The sequence below is a fragment of the Choloepus didactylus genome, chromosome 15 (assembly GCF_015220235.1).
Source record: "Choloepus didactylus isolate mChoDid1 chromosome 15, mChoDid1.pri, whole genome shotgun sequence".
Classification (NCBI taxonomy): Eukaryota; Metazoa; Chordata; class Mammalia; order Pilosa; family Megalonychidae; genus Choloepus; species Choloepus didactylus.
This window is the reverse complement of record NC_051321.1, coordinates 24,203,403-24,218,436: the sequence shown is the minus strand read 5'-3', so window position 1 is coordinate 24,218,436 and position 15,034 is coordinate 24,203,403. Positions and strand designations below refer to the sequence as shown.

Below are 15,034 nucleotides of genomic sequence, written 5' to 3'. Positions count from 1 at the left end.
TCCCACAGATCCCCACAAGCCTCCATCTCCCAAGTTCATGCCCCCATGTCTAGCCGTTTGGGAACTTTGTGTTCCCAAAGAGTGCACTGAGAAGTGAGTTAACAAAGAGTCAGAGAAGCAGCTCACAAGGGGAGTCTAAAATCTCCAGAGTCAAACAGAACCACTCTTTCCCACTCTACCTGCCAGAGTTGTCCACAGCAGTTTCCAGATGAATGCCATAAAGATAAAAGAATCTCTTAGGGATCCATTGTAAAAAGACATCCAAAAATAATAGTGTCATTCATATCACTATTTCTTCATATTAGCCTGAATGCATATGCTTTAAGAAGAATTAAGCCCGAATACATTTTATATACAATTTAATACCATAGTTTCAAGACCACCCCAAACAGCTCTAACCCGATCATTCTCCTGTTAACCCCCTACCCCCAGTCCCCCACCAATGACTACTTTATTCTTGGGATAAAATTCAAAATCCTCAACACAATCCACAAGACCATAACCTGATGATCTGGCCCTTGTTTGTCTCTCGAGCCTCATCTCCAGCCAGTCTTCCTTGTATTCTGTGCTCACTGGCCTTTGTCCGCTTTCTAAAATGTGGCACACTCCTCCACGCCTGAGGGGCCTCTGAAAGCTGCAATTCCCTTGGCTACTCCCCACGCCCAACTCCCTTCCCTTTTCCCTAATTCTCCTTCCCTAACAACTCCCACTCACTTGCTGGATTTCCCCATCTTCAGAGAAACCCCTCTGACAGCCTCCACTCCCAGGTGAGGTCAGGTCCCCCGTCGTGAGCTCCCACAGGATGGTGCCTCCAGAGCAGGTGTCACTGAGCACGTAATCACATGGGTACCCATGTAGGCAAGTCCACTCCATGGACTGTAAGTGCCACAAGGACAGAGACCTTGTGTGTTCCGCTCACCACTGGATCCCCAGTGGCTGCCAGTGCCTTCTGCACACTGGAACCTTCACTCTTTCTGTTGGATACATGGCCGTGTGCATTACAGCCCAGAGGCAGACACAGGCCCATTAGTAGCAAGGCATGACTCCTCTGGGATTGGCAAGAGAGTGACCACCAGACCTGTGGGTTGTTGCTCAAAATAATTAGAAAAATTAGCACCTACTGCCTAAACTGAGTAAAAAAGGTTTCCTTCCAAAAGTAAACAATGCTCCAAGGGTCTCATAAGTACCTGGGTTTATTAAAGACATGATAGGACTCATACGTCCCTACAAAATAATCACCCCTTTCCTGGACATTTTGTCAATTTTCCTGTTGCGCTTTCCTTGATTTCTTAGAATATATTATTTTTCCACTGTAAATTTTGAACCCGCTAAGAACACACCTTTGTTTTTCACAGCAGTTTGTACACTGTTAAATAATGTTTACAATACTACTTAAGGATAACAATCATAGCATATGTCATAAGAAAATTAAGTCTCTTAAAGTATCCTTTTTCTTACATAGTAGGTAGCTACCTGCGATGTTTAAATTCAAGTTAAATGTGGATTAGAAGAATGAAGAAATTCAGTGGTATTATTAGACTGGCAAAAACAATCACATTCAGAAGCTGTATCAAAGACAAGGTAAAGAGAACTGGTAAACAGAGTCTGGTTTTTGCAGATGTCACTGTAACACATAAGCAATTTAGTTTGGGGGAGAGGTCATAAAGATTTGGAGAAATGGACTGGACAGTGTTAAGGCCCTGAGAGGGAGCCATGGGGGCCTGGAAAGTGAACATGCAGGACCTTGATAACCGTCATGATCATCGTGAACGCTGAGCTGATGAAGAGTTTCCCACACAGCCCAAGCCCACCTTGAAGACACAAGGAGGCAACACAGAAGCAGGAGCTCAGGTTCACAATTTTTCTAAAAGCCCTGAGTAGGAACCAAATAGGTCAGCACCAGGTGATACTATAATTGTCCAAACTGCTCTGCCAAAATTAAAATCCAAGGGCCCAAGAGCTGATCAGGAAGAGGGAAAGAGCTCAGGCAGGGTCTCATCTCCATGTAAGGACCTCCTTCACCCTGGCTCCCACTGCCCTCACTGCCTGTTTCACTCACACAGCACTGAGGCTTTGTAACCAACAAGTTAGGATTTAACGGATGATTATGATTACTGAATCACTATATAGAGATTCTTTTTTACTTTCTGGTATATTAGAGTAGACAGAGGGAAATAACTGAAATCTCTGAACTAAAATCCAGCTGCCTTGATCTTTGATGATTGTATGGCCTTTATCTTGTACCCTTGTGACTGTAAAAACCTTGTGACTAACCTTCACTCGCACACATTTTATCTGATTTTTCAACTTTAGAGTCTTATGATCATTAAGCCCAGAACTAACCCACCCCAAGTCCAAAATTATCTTGATAACTGAACCTGGATCTAACCAAAATGGGCCCATCTGATATGCACAGTAGCTTAGACTTTAACCTATAAGTCACCTATACCTCATTATAATACTAAAATCACGCCCTTCATCATATTAAGGCTGCCATTTTCTTATTTATGTTCTGTGACTAAGCATGTATTCAATCTATGCATGCTCAATAATTAGATCACCTCTAAATACATCATCTGGAGCCATTTTGTGCTAATTATCCTAAAACCTGCCCATCTTTTAATATGATAAAATATTCAGAATTACTGCAGCTTAGAAAGACAGATTTTTGAGCCAATAGGCCATCTGCTCTCCTGGTTTGCACCTAGCAATAAACTCTTTCTCTCTTTGAAACCCCAGTGTCTTAGGAATTAGTTATTTGAGTGTATCAGGCAAAGAATCCACTATCTTGGTCCAGTAACAGTTCTGATGCTTCTGAAGGTCCATATCTTAGTGTGGCAATGCCTTGTCTCAGCAGTTAGATCAAGGAATCTGAGAGCCATCCACTGTAAGTCCCTTGGCCATCTTGGCCTCTAGTGTATGACTGTTGCAGATGTCTTTTGTTTGCAGTCTTGCTCAAAATCCAAATCACACACAGAAATCACCAGGCCCATCCTACCAATCTTTCCTAATATCATTTGGTCCTAATTTTGAATTCCAACTGAACAACCATAAAGTTTCAGGCCTGGCTGCTTATTGCATATGCCCTTTAGTGGAACATCAAAGAAACCACAGAATGTCTCTTGGATTCAACTACAATAGTGGAAATTTCTTTCCTTTTTCTTTCCCCTGTTTGAACACACACCAGATACTGGCAAAGCTTTGTTCTTTGATTGGCCTTGTTTCTGGGTCATGTTGTTGGTGTCCTTCTATGTGTTCCTGGATGCATGATTCTGTTTGTGTTTTCTTATTGGAACCTAGGTGGACTCTTCAAAGATAATTGCTTATTAAGGATGTTGGGCCCCATGGAACTCTTCAGTTTTTGCTGTTATTAGAAATACATCCATAATCTGACCTGTTCTGCTCTCCATTGATTCAAAATTTAGGCGCATAATCTGAGACCAAGATAAAGTCAGAAAGAAAAATCAGATCTTTTTCTCATTTTTTTAACTGATAAGTTAGCAGGAAGACAACTCAGGAAAACAATCATGATGTCTTTCATTTCAGTTATCACATAGGATAACAAGTGGATGATGGATTGCAATAGATTCAAATCTTTGCTCTACTACTCAAATGACCATAAACAAATCATCTCACATTTTAAAGTCACAATTTCTTCCTCTACAAAATGAAGTACTAAACGAGCCCACTCCAAGTACTCTTCTGCCTCTAACTTTCTAAGCATACATGAAATACCAATCTCAAAGGTTTAGAGAGGAATGGACTACTCTAGTTTAGTGGAAAATTTGGACATGATAATATAAATATCTACTAGAAATTGGAAAGTCAAGAAGTGATGTTCTTCATTTCCTCCTATAAAATGGATACTCATGAATGGGAGTCCCATGTGCAATGCTATCATGCAAGGCAAATGAAAGAGAAAACAGCAGGAGATAAATAAAAAAAAAAAAACAGAAAGATGCTTACTCCATAGAGTCAGTACAGACTAGTGTTGAGCACTTTGCACATAGTACCTCAATATAATCCTCACAAAATCTCTACCATAGGTCTTATTATCCCCATTTTACAGTTGAGAAAACTGAATCCTAGAAAGGTTAAGTAAATTTCTTAAAGTTACCAAACTGGTCATAAATTGTGTATCTCAGATTAGATACAGATCTTTCTGATTCCATGGCTCTTCTTCAACTTTATGCAGATTCACCCAAATAAAAAAAAAAATCCACTTGGATTTATGAGAAGCACTAATGCAAATGATTCTGCAAAGTATTCTGAATGATGGTGGGCATGGGCAAGAGAAAGGAAATATTGACTCATATTTGTGGTAGGGAAGACTCCTGGAGAAGATGGTCTTTCAAAAGAGCACTTTCCAAGTCTCTACTACCTCTGCCTCATTACTATTGAAGTATGAAATCTTCCAGAGGGAGTCACTTCTCCTCCATCATCATCATCATCATCATCATCATCATCATCATCATCATCATCATCATGACTAGGAGGTAAAAACTGACTAATGAGAGACTATCACAGCCTAGCCCACTTGCCTCTGGGTGAGACAAACACAGAGGTACAACTTAAACTTCAGAAGTCCCCATTGGATCAGACTGAGGCTGGACTGCTCCTGAAACAACTTTTCCCAGCTTCTTTCTCTGCATTTTCCTACATTCTAACTCTTTTACTGATTTCACCTGAGAGTACTCCTTTATCACTTACATAAGAAACCTTGCTTAATTCTGTTTATAGGAAACCTGATTTAAGAGATCTGAGAAACCAAAGTTCTCATAATTCAATCTAGAGAGAATGATGTCTGGAAAAAAACTGTAAATATAGATTTTGACACAACTGTGCAAATATAAAATAACTGTAGATTTTTAAATTTGGACATAGAGCTAGGAAGCAAATATATAAAACTTGCAGTTTGTAAAGGCATCACCCAGTTCTTTTGACTTGTGGCATTTTGGGCCCTGGATATCTGGTAGACCTGATTTCTAGCTGCATTTGCAGTCCTTGGAAACCATGCAAAGCCAGCACCTACAATTTGCATACTTTTTACAGGCATGAATAGATTGTCATTAGGAGAGGCAGAGGACAGTGGGAATAAGTCACCTGCAAGCAACCAAGAAGGAGATGACTCTAAAACAGATTAGACACAATGTCTCACCATTTTAATATGTCCAGAAAATTACTGGATGATCTAGAAAAACACTTAAATAATCATTGGCTCTGGCCACCGATTTGCACAGCAAAGGAAATGTGACCATGTTTGTTCGTTTTCCTGTAAAGCTTTAAGTAAGTAGCAAAAATGATAAGAGTTTCATAAAGGCTAACGGTCTCCAAATCAAGTACATGCTCATGAAAGAAACCAAGGTCTCCGGCTTTGGGGACCACAGAGTGGTGATACGTTGAGGTCAGTCCAGTAAAATGCTGTAATGGCTCTGCACCATTGTTCTGCTCTCTAGAAGCTCAGGCTCACAAGACTGTGCAGACACTCCCTACAGATAGCAGTGGATGTCAGTGCTCAGAGATTTCTTCTAAAATAAAAGAAAAGGACTGTGGATGAGACAGACAGAGGAAAGACTTGGAAAGAACTTGGTCTGGCCCATAGATAGCACACTGGATTTGGAGCCAAGAGATGTGTATCTGGTACTGATACAGTCTAGCCCTAGTCAAGGACATAAGTCCCTAGATTCTGTTGTTGTTGTTTTTCTCCCACCTATAAAATAGGAAATATTGACAGTAAAACAAAATGAATTAAGATTACCACAAGTAAGATTATTTTTTCTTTGTTCCCACTTCTCTTTGTTTCATCACCTACCACTCACTACATTATACTTTATGCTGACCATAAAATCTACATTGGAGTCAACAGTTGCCCGTGTCAATGTCTATTTGGAAATAAAACAAGATACCTTAAAAGCATTAATGAGCAATGGAGCCTACAGTGAAGTTTTTATAGGGAGAGAAGTCAGGTGGTGGGATGGTTTATGTACCACATTACCCAGCAAAGCAACTACCCCATAGATACTCTGTTCCACAAAGGATCTTTATTTACTACTTTAAAAAGCAATTCTAAAAGAACAACTTAAACAACATCAAAACTACCAGAAACTCTAAGGGAGAAATCGGAAAGCAAAATAAATCAATTTTAAGTGACAGGATGAGGCAAGGTGGGAATAGTCTTCTGATATCCAGAGAGAGGTCATAGTTTTTAATGTCAGGAGCAGATCCTTTTCAAAATCTGTCAATCCATGTAAGCTGTCTTATGAACATGACTGAATTTAAAGCAAGTACCTTTTGCAGACCAGATATTGACTCCTTAATTTATGTCCATCACTAAAATCTACCCCACCCTGTCCCTCTTTAACCATTTGGCAGGGGGTAGGTGCTCACTTCCCAAACGGTAAGTTAAACATTTCCAATCTGCCTGAAGAAAGAGCAGTTTGCATCCTTGACCCCTCTCACAACACGTATTTTGCATTCCCATATGTCTGCATAATTCTTCATACATAGTCTAAGATCTCTTCTAGGCTTATGTTTGATTCTTAATGTACGCCTAGAAGATATATTAGGAAATAGATTCAACATTCAATTTATATAGCTCTCAACAATTCAATTCAATAAACATTCAGGGTAGCAACAGACAAGATGGAATTTAACCAAGGATTATGAATACTGAATCTCTATATAATTTTCTTTTTCTTAGTTGCTTGGGTATTAGAATAGCTAGAAGGAGAGAAATGAAATGGTAGAACTCTAACCCATAACATCCTTTGAAATTTGTTCTATAGCTACTTGTCAAATTGTAATTTGAAAGCTATCACCTTTGTGTATATATGTTATGTTTCACAATAAGGAAATACCTGAAACTATGGTACTGTAACTCATAACAACATTGGAAATTTCCTATATAACTATTGGCTAAATCATACTTTGAAAGATAGTATCTTTTTGGATATATGTTGTATTTTGCAATAAGGAAATAACTGAAAAAAAAACAAATAAATATTTGGAATAATTTATTTACTGTTATATTTAATTTTTATATAATTCTCATAGTGTTTTTTTTAACTTTTTCATGTATGTGTGCTCTATCGTCACAAGACAGTTCTTTTAATAATACATATTTATTAAGAGCCTCTGAAGACCAAGCACTTCCAGAGATGGAGAGCTGAGTAGGATCCATTAATGTCCTCACAGGGTTTTCAGTAAAGATATCACAATCACAAATATACTTAAAATATATGGAAAGTTACTCACATTTCACCTACTCTCAGAAGCAAATATGAGGCTGTTAAAGCCCCCTTGAGAGACTGGGGGAAAATGTGGAAATATTACTAAGCCTACTTATAATTGTGCCTAAGACTCACCCCCAGAGAACCTCTTTTGTTGCTCAGATGTGGCCTCTCTCTCTAAACCACCTCAGCAAGTAAACACACTGCCCTCCCCCCTACATGGGACATGACTCTCAGGGGTGTAAATCTTCCTGACAATGGGGTACATGACTCCCAGGGATAAGCCTGGACCCAGCATCATGGGATTGAGAAAGACTTCTTGACAAAAGGGGGAAGAGAAATGAAACAAAATAAAGTTTCAGTAGCTGGGAAATTTCAAATGGAGTCTAGAGGTCATTCTGGAGGTTATTCTTATGTATTATATATACATCCCTTTTTAGTCTTTAGTGTATTAGAATAGCTAGAAGGAAATACCTGAAATGGTTGAACTGCAATCCAGTAGAATTGATTCTTGAAGATGATCATATACTTACTATATAGTTTATATGGTATGACGATGTGATTGTGAAAACCTTGTGGCTCACATTCTCTTTATCCAGTGTGTGGACAGATAAGTAGAAAAATGGGGACAAAAAGTAAATGAATAACAGGAGGGGATGGGGGGGATGGGATGTTTGGGGTGTTCTTCTTTACTTTTATTTTTATTTTTTTGTTTGGAATAATGAATATGTTCAAGGGCTGATTGTGGTGATGAATGCACAACTATATGATGGCACTATGAACAACTGACTGTATGGTATGAGAATATATCTCAATAAAACTGCTTTAAAATAAAAAAGCAGCCGCAGCAACAGACCTCATTATCAAAAAAAAAAATCTTTGTCATCTTTACATTTCCAGAATCAAGGACAGCTCTGGCGCAGACACTGGAGCTTAGTACGGTTTTACTGTGGAATGCCATAGGGCATACTCTGTGTCCATACAGTATGCACTGAGAAATCCAAAAGTTTGCCAACAAAACTTCTGTCCTCACAGAGGTGATGCAATGACTCATGAATAAGAACAACTCAAGATTCTATTTGGAGACCATTTGTAATAAATATTGTTGACTGACTAGCTATTTACCTACCTTAAGGCAACAATATCCTTTGACCGGCATCACATCATCTATGACCTTACCAAAACCAATTCTCAATCATTCAAAACTTGGAAAAGAAAGCAGAGTTTAAATGGAGGCTAAGGTTACTCTAGAAGATGGTCAGCAAAGTATGGAACAGTGATTACGATTTATTTTTTAACACCATAAATTAAATCATTTAAAGACAATTTCACATGCATATACTCAGCTTTACTCATGTGACATGGATTAAAATAAAATAAAAGCCACAGGCTTTTACTTAATTTTCCCCTGATATATTTGCTATAGTTTGAATAAGAATGGAAAAAATGCCGAATGTATTGAACACTTATCACAGAGCCTTGGGAACTAGAATAAAAAGCAACTTACAGGAATAGCAAGGAAGTGGTACCATTACTGCCCAGGTATCTTGATCTTTTAATCTTATAATACAAGATTCTAAAAACTCTTTAAAAAAAATGTGTCATTCCATTCAACCTAAAGAAGTAGTTCCCTTTCATTTCTGATTATGCTACACAACTCCATGGCACCCATGTGAGGACAAGTAATGCAAAAAAACATCCACTGCTCCCAGGAGGCCCCTGTGCAAGTGTCCTCTAAGGCCTCAGTCTATCCCAACTTGGCTATTTTCCCAGCAGCATTTCCTGTGACTCCTTCCCAGCTTGATTACCTTCATTCCAGGGTTGGAAAGCTTCCTGCTACTTCCCATCCTACACCATTCCTCCATTCTTCAAAGACAAAGCCCTCTTAATTCATCCCTAGTCTGAGATCTCACGGAATTTTACATAAATGTTTAAAAGTTTTAGTTTCTTCATCTATAGACTGGGAACAATAACAGTAAATATCTCAGAGTGTTAATATAAGGATTACATTTGGTAATCCAGGAAATCTGAGAAGATGGCAGCATTAGCATAAATTTTGAATTGCTCCAAAATCCCCCATAAAATTAGATGGAGCAATTAGATAGAATCATCAAAAAACCAGTGGTCAAGCACGGGGCCCAGCACGGCAGTGGCAGTAGAGGGCTTGCCCACCACTCGACCTGAGGACCCTGTTCGAGACGGCGCTGCCGTGGAGACAGCTGAGGAAGCCAAGGAGCCCGCTGAGGCTGACATCAATGAGCTCTGCTGGGACTTGTTCTCCAAAACGCCACTTACCTAACTGGGGAACTGATAGCCACCAGTAAAGATTATAAGCTCTTGAAAAATATGAATAAACTAACAAGATTGAAGCATCTTGAAATGAAAGATACTGCAATAAACATTAGTAGAAACTTATAGGACTTCAACCGGAAGCATACAGGACCGCAGCCTTATCTGGATCAGATCAATATAATTGAGGAGCAGGTAGTGACTCTTGAGCAGGCAGCCTACAAGTTGGATAAATATTCAAAAAACAACTAGAAGCCAAGTACAAGAAGCTGGAAAATCAGTGAAAAAAATATTACTATGGGAGAAAGTCTTTTTTAATGTGGAAGAATGTTTTATAAGACCCAAATCCTGAGGCTCATGGAATTGTCAAAACTCCTCAAAAGGAACAATGCCAGTCGTCCCAGGAATATCCTAACATTGGAGTAAACTGGAGAATTATGGTTATTCTTGAACCTCCTTTGAGGCAGTATCTCTCAGAAACTCATACTTATAACTCTTTGCCTTCTATTTGAATGCTTCACCAACCATTCAGGACAAAGATTCTCTCAAAGTTCAGAATAAAAAACCTAGGCTTAGTAGTAGAATCAAATGACATGACCTATTTTTTACTGATAATGGTTGATTATTTCATTATTTTCTTAAATGCCTGGTCTTAAGTTCCCGTGTAAACGGTTGTTTTTGCTATTAATGACGCTAATGTATTGTTAAGACTCTAAATTAAAAGAAAAAACAAAATTGTCTTTATTAATGTTAGTAATACACTTTTCTATAATACTGCAAATAATAACATCTTAAAATAATTTCAAGCCAAGCCTTAGAGAGTGAGCAGATACAGTAAAAGGAAATGTGATAAAGACAAAAGATGAGATGTATATATATGTGCATGTGTGTGTGGATGTTGGGTGGGTGGGGGTGGTAGGTGTGGGCTGTCACTAATAAAATAAAGCATTTTATAAAACATAGAAAAAAAAAAAACTGATGATCAACATCTACAACAAAATTAAATGACAAGGTATTCCCATGAGGCCCAAAAACACAATCAAGTCAGGATAAACTATCAACACTAAATGACCTAAATGGCATCAGCAACTATGCTGGAGGAAGCAAAGGAAAGCAATGGAGCATCTAATGCACATGTTATTTCCAAAATAGAAAACGAATATTCACTAAAAACCTCAGTAGTCCAACATGAGAACAGTTTTGGACCCTGGGAAGAGGTTTGCACACTCCACTATCAGTGAGTAAAAGTAGTGAGATCTGAAGGTGCTGAGTAGTCTAGGCCCCATAAAAATGTTCAGAGATCAGACTGGGCTGGGAAAAGCTCCCTTCTAAGACTTAAGTCCCACAAAGAGGAGAAACTGCTGAGAACAGAACTCAAACTGAGCAGCACAGGGACAAGAGAAACAAAGGAAAGAGGAAGTCCATATAAAATTTGGGGAGGGACCCAGAATTAGGAGATAATAGATAGGAAGACAACATACTGGGAACACTTCACAAAAGCAACAGAAGAGGGAGGATTGGAGGCATGAAGTTGGGCAGGGGGAATCATACATAAAAATGATCAACAGAAAAAAACTGAAATAAGATTCCATATAAAGTTGTCATAAAAATATAAAAAGAAGACGATCAGAAAACATTCTGACAAAAACAAATTAATACATGTTTGCAAAACAGATGCAACGTATTTTCATGTGTTGAGAGAAAACAGAAGAGGGCCATCAGCATGGTGTTTTCAAGTGCTGAGAGAAAACAGAAGAGGGCCATCAGCATGGAGCCAGAGAAGGCTTCCTTTGGAGGTTAACTGTAAGAAGTTGTGCGTGTTTTTGTAGCTCTCCCCAGTGAGAACCAGGTGGTCCCAGTTGGGTTGCCACCTCAGCCAGGGGTTTAGCTCCAAGGGACTGCCTGGAACATGACTACTACCTAAGAGATTCTATATGGGAACCAAGATCTTGAATGGATAATGATCCAAGAGTCAGAGCAAAAAGTATGGAAACCAAGCAGGGTTAGAGTTAAAGAAGAGCAACAGCAAAAAAAGAATATACCTGGGAACATTTTTGTAGTGCTCATTTAGTGGCCCATGTGTGCACACTCCATATGATTATCGAGTTGGTTTAAAATTAGAGTCAGTGCCAGCATCTACAGATTGGTTGTGCCTAAAAAAGAGGAGGGAAGGCATTCTGGATCTTGGAAACACGAACAGTATAGGAAAGTCTTGGGATTTGGAATGTGCCAACTAGCCTGACGAGGTGGGTCTGAAGTAGAGAGCCCAGTTTCCTTAATCCACTCTCTGACCACATCTCCCATCCCTCCATCTAATTTACTCCGGATCTCCCACTGTAGCTATTACACAACCTCATTCTGACCTCCAGTCCTCTGACCCTACTACTTTTTCCCCTATTCTCATGGTTCTCAGATCTTTCTTTCACTTCTACCCCATTTGGTTCCATGGTCTTTATGTTCACTCTCTGCAAACATCATCATTACCCCCTCCCCCTCCTCCACTATAATCAAGTGGCAACCCCAACTGTGGTTAAACCTATCCATAGGTCAGTTATTGTCCAATATCTATTTGGCCATGAGCCTGACTGTGATACCCTATGGAAGTCGAGAGTTCTGAAAGGGGAAAGGGAGAGATGCTAATATGGGTAGTGACTGCCCTCTGGAGGCCAGAGCTGGTGGTAGGAGATGCTGTAACAGAACTGGTCTCACAATGAAAATGTCAAGGTCCTGAAATAATAGAAGCCAGGAGATGGTATTCATCCAAACAAGGTGGGAACCCTATAATGAGCTACAAGGTCAGGACAGCAGCCAAGGAGGCTTGAACCTGCAAAAATCTTTGAAGACAGTTACTTCTCTAAGGTCGATCAAAAGAAACCAGGGATGGGTGATGAGGAAGCTGAAGGAAACTGCCCCAATAAAAAGTCACAATCTCTTGCCCACTTTCTGGATCTGAGCCAGTTCTCACATCCAGAACTAACTGATAGAAGGGGAGGCCAAGTTCCCAGGAGAAAGGACCCTGCAATATCACAAAATGTATAAATTATAATAATATTCTGACTTCTCCCCCAAATGAAACTATGACCATCCAACTGGGTACGCATACAGTGGGGAAAGGAGAATATCCAGAAGTTTCAAAAACTACTGGATACATAGCCTTAGTTGACATTAATATCTGGCTGCCAAAGTGCCATCATACTTCTCCCAATTAGAGGAAGCAGCCACTTAATAAATGGAATCCTGGACAATGTCCAGTTCACAGAGAATCCACTTGTACCAAAGATATACCAGTGGTCATTTCCCTGGATCTCAAATTTATATTTAGAATGTACATACTTGGTAGTTGGCAGAACCCCGACACTGATTCCTTGGCCTGTGGAGTAAGAGCTATTGTAGGGGAGAAAGTCAAATTAAAGCCCCAGAAATTGTCCTACTAAGGGAAACAGCAAAGATTGGTGCCACCCTTAAAGACCTAAATGATGAAGAGGTGGTGGTTCCCATCATATTCCCATTTAATGTACCAGTCTGGTAACTAGAAAATCAGCTGGAACATAGAGGATGACAATGAGTAATACAAATTCAACCCAGTAGCAGCACCAATTGCAGCTGCTGCGCCAAATGTGGTTTTCTTTCTAAAGCAAGTTAACATGCTCTTTAGCTACATAGTACGTGGCCAGTGATCTGAGAGGTGCATTTTTTTCCAGCCCTATAAGGAAAGGAAAGAAGATAAGAAACATTTTGCATTCATTTGGGATGGACAAATGTACTCTCTCTTTTTTCTTTTTTTCTTTTTTTTTGCACTGGAACCACTTAATTAGAAGATATGTAAGGCCCCCTATATCTCCTAGGTTCTATGATTCTAAATATTAGCAGTCTGTTGGGGGAAGATTCTATGGAAGAGTGAATGTAATCTTCAAATTGCAGCAAGGAGAAAAACTGTCTCTCAGATTGGCCAGCTCCTACTGATGGTACTCATGCATTTTGAATTGGCAAAAATAAGTCATTGGTAAAGTAGAGATACAAGAGGAAAAAAAACCCACAAAGACACTTACAGTTAGCTGTGTGCTAAGAGTCAAATATCTTTTTTGTTTGTTTTAATTTTAAGGTTGTTTATTTTTCTTTTTGTCTGTCTCAATTACTCATACTCCTTTTGGCCATTTTTCCAACCTGCCTGTTGTTTGCATTAGATAAAGGAGGCAGAAAGCACTTTGTATATTTCCTTTGGAAAGATATATTAGAGTTTTCAGAAGCAAACTGCAGAGACATTGAGCATAAATGATGTGGGAAATGCCCATCAATTAAGTCTCAACCGAACTATTTCTCAAAGAATTTTGAGACAATATAGTTGGAATTTTCTCTTTTCACCAAAGTCTATACCACTGTGCACCCTGAAAGAGACTTTATGGGCAGTATCCCTGTAAATTTTTTATTTCCATGCAAGAACATCAATCTCTTTAAACACTGGGAAGAGAGAGCATAAGTTTTGAATTAGGAGTACCCGCTTGTCCAGAGACAGGGCAAAAATAAAGAATCAAATGCTGAATGTTATTCTATGGAAACCCATTTTGTACTACTGCATTTTATGTCAGCATGTAAAATCTGAATTTCCACACTGCAAATATTTATTTAGGGGGCAAATTGTTCCATTTTTTTCTTCCTGCTTCTAAAATAAATACACAAGTAGAAAGACACAACATCTTTAAAGAAAGTAAAAAGTAAATAGCAAACTGGAAAATTTTTTTGAAACATATGAGAGTACCTTCCAGATGATCTAGCCTTTCCCATAACATCTCCCACTCAGTCCCCCACAAACGGCTGTCAACAAAGACATCTAGACCCTCCTCTAAGGCCTCCTTTGTTTCTCTCTTGAAGGGAGGTGAAGCTCCTCTGGTCCAAGTTGGTATGTTCTGATATGTACTTTGGGGAAAACAGAATCACAAAGAGCTCTCCAGACCCAAGGCATTAGAATGACTGACGGATATAGCCATCACTGTTACCCTCCATGAGGAGAACTGTGACACTTATTGACTAAGCACATACTACACCGAAGGAAAATTACCGTTTGTGCATAATTATAAGCTATTGTAGGAAGTGTCAAGAGGGTTTCCACTGCATATGGGAAAGTAAAGCCAATGAGGGGATTCATATCCCAAGTTGCTTCTGTCTCCCTCTGTGCTCTCCCTCATTTTTCACCACATTCCTGAGAGTCAGGTTCTGTGTCATTGCCTAAAGCTGCATCTTCCTTTTAGACACAGATTCCTCCTTTATCATGCTATTGCCCAAATGTCCCTGCACCTTGTCTGTCCAACTACTATAAATTCTTTGGGGGCACAGACTATTCCCTTTACTTTTCTCGTTCCTCTTGTAGCTCCTAGAGAGATACATAGTTGAATCCTAATTTTATTCATAGATGAATTTTTAAAAGTCCTATTATGAATTCAGACATCAAAAATTGTAATGGGAATAACTATGAAACCACCACAAAGACTCACACATTGACTTCTTGTGTGCCCCTCCCT

The 15,034-nt window shown here is 39.2% G+C and overlaps 1 pseudogene; it reads left to right on the top strand.

Annotated features, from left to right (window-relative positions):
* LOC119509848 overlaps positions 1 to 9,802 on the top strand; it is a 110,912-nt pseudogene extending 101,110 nt beyond the window's left edge.
* Positions 9,803 to 15,034: the final 5,232 nt, after the last annotated feature.